We start from the raw sequence: 2,500 nt of genomic DNA, 5'->3' as shown, positions 1-2,500 counted from the left end.
TCGCCTACTCTGAGGTCGTCAATTTCTTTGGTTTCATCGAAAGGTGAATAATGATGCTCGATGCAAAAAAAAAAAAAATAAACGAAAAGAAGCAAAAAAGCAAACACGTAGAGAAACTGTGCGTGAATCAACCTTTCGCATATTCAATTTTTCCTCCTCTCTCGTTTCAAAATGTTTGTATTTATCGTTCGATGAAACGAGCACAAGAGGGAAAAAAAAGTTGAGACACGACGTTCCCATAATTTTCGTGTTATTTCCTTTTTGCTTCAAACATTTTGCGGACTGCAGCTTCGTCGTATTGCTTTTATCAATTTTTAACAATTTCAAAGCGAAGACAACTCGCAAGACGATCCATTTCGTCTCGGTTCAATTTTAACGTCCGTCCGTATTATTTTTTGTTCCACAAGAGATTTCGAATAGGTTTCTTTATTTATCATCCCTTCTTTTCGAGCGCCACGGAAGCAAGAGGAAAAGCAAGAGCGAGAGAACATTTCGCGTATACTTCATTTAACAATTTTAACCAACACGCGATGTACTCCACACACCTCTTAGATTTAACAACTGCTTTTCTCTTCTTCTCCCCTTAGCGCAAGGGTAAACCCCATTTGTCTCTTCTTTGGAACGCAACAAAACTTTCGAGGACTGGACGACCGAGCGATGGTCGCGCGGTCTTCGCTTATCTTTAACAAACGAAGTAGTCCGTATGTATTCTAAATGTTGAAGCCTCCTAGAGCTTTAAGCCATGCGAGACATTGAAATGCTGTTTTAACGGGAGCATGCATAATTGCTGCAAACATACTTTTATCACAAGTTCTAGCCACGCCACGGAGGCTTCGAAGTTCCTTCACCATTCGCTTTCCTCTCTTTTGTTACACAGTTTCAGACTACGATCAGGGGTACCGAAACGCTGTATTGATTGTAAACAACCATTTTTATCTTGGAGCGGAGCGTTCCTTTACTCGTTAGATTTGTCTTGTCGCGTGTGTATTCGCTTTTTCGACGCTTTTTAACCATTTAACTTGTTTAGCGAAGCTAAACGCACAGACAGACAAAAAAAAAGGAACAGCATCGCGCGTCAAACAGCGACGACCCATCTGAAGCGATCTTTCATTTATACACCGTTTGTAAACAGAGAGATGTATAAAGCGCGGGGAATCATTCGAAACCCTGGGGCTATTCGAGCTTGCATTTCAGCAAATTATCATCTCAAACATTTCACTCGTTTGCTTTTTCTAAATTTATAGGAGAGCTTCTTTCGTTTATTTTTGACACACCTTTCGTAAATATCGTTTCTGGCAACGTCGGGAGCGTGGATTTCTACAAGTGAACAATCGCGCCGATCCGATAACTTCCAGCAGGATGGAGAATCTTTATAGATTATCTTCCGAGAACTCGGTGCTTTCACGGGCGGTCGTTTATAAATTTTAACGAACGACTCGCGCGCCGTGACGCACTTGCGCTAGTTCGAAGAGATATTTCGAAATTTGTTTTTCTCCTTTAACGGCCTGCATTTAGTGTATCGGTTGCGATTTTCGTCACATCGTTTCCACGACAAACGCCGACGAACTGCCCAACTATCGCTCGTACGTTGCGACTCTTTCTTTGTTTATCGTTCATTCATTCTTTCAATTTCGTTCGATAATCCCGCTCCGAAACGTTCTACTTTCGTTGAACGACGGCGAGATGTTTAGAAAGAAATGAATTACTCTTTTTTCGAGAAGCAAACGCAAGCAGTCTTTTGTTAAGAAAACGACCCTCAGCCAGGCGTGGTCCAGGAATTGTATCCGTGGACCGCAATGTGCGTTCGAAATGTCGATGTTCATGTGTCCTGCAGTTCACACGTTGACGCGCAATTAGCTGCGTTCTTCATCGACCCACGAGCCAAGTGATCCACCGTTCAGGGTAATCGTAAAATTTTGTATTTCAAACTCTTTAGATCTTTAGAGTGTTATTTTCATTATTAACACGCATCACATTCGATACCCACATCACTCTCCCACCCGGCGCGTGCGGGAGAGCGAATTCGGGCGTCGCCAACGTATTTGTTTGTTTGTTTGTTCGATCGTTGACGACACGATCGCGTCCAAGGACGGAAACCGTCGGAGAAACGCCCAGTGGCACGCTCCTCTCGACGGTCGGGCGTAAAGTACATTTAAAAACCTTGAAAAGTACGAACGCACACAAGGAATGCGAGCGCGCGTCCTGTCGCTGAATCGTGGGTTGCGAGATTCGAACAGACACACGGCCGGCGACGATCGGTCTAACTAATGGACACATAGTTTTTCAAAGACTCGCTATCGTCGCTTCTCAGCCGGTCCGTAAACAACACACATCGATCAGGCGGACGCACGAATCTTACCACGGTGCGTGTTTCGTAGATTCCAGGTTACCCGCAAGTACCTCTCTCTCCCTCTCGAAAGAGGAATCTCGATCCGTCCTTTTTGGACAATGGAGAAATCTTTTTATCGCAACACGGATGGCAAAGAAACAACCAAAGCGT

At 44.0% G+C, this 2,500-nt stretch overlaps 2 non-coding genes across 2 annotated transcripts in view; both read right to left on the bottom strand.

Moving 5' to 3' along the window:
* LOC143308173 (large subunit ribosomal RNA) overlaps nt 1-18 on the bottom strand; it is a 4,037-nt gene extending 4,019 nt beyond the window's left edge. Inside the window, exon 1 of the ribosomal RNA XR_013065167.1 lies at nt 1-18. This exon is cut by the window's left edge and continues 4,019 nt beyond it. This is a non-coding gene — a ribosomal RNA (large subunit ribosomal RNA).
* Nucleotides 19-1,750: 1,732 nt separating this feature from the next.
* Nucleotides 1,751-1,905, bottom strand: LOC143308175 (5.8S ribosomal RNA). Its single transcript, XR_013065168.1, has one exon. It is a non-coding gene; the product is annotated as a 5.8S ribosomal RNA (ribosomal RNA).
* Nucleotides 1,906-2,500: the final 595 nt, after the last annotated feature.

Source organism: Osmia lignaria, unplaced genomic scaffold (genome assembly GCF_051020975.1).
Source record: "Osmia lignaria lignaria isolate PbOS001 unplaced genomic scaffold, iyOsmLign1 scaffold0174, whole genome shotgun sequence".
Taxonomy (NCBI): Eukaryota; Metazoa; Arthropoda; class Insecta; order Hymenoptera; family Megachilidae; genus Osmia; species Osmia lignaria.
The sequence above is the reverse complement of the archived record's forward strand: the minus strand, read 5'-3'. Positions and strand labels throughout refer to the sequence as shown.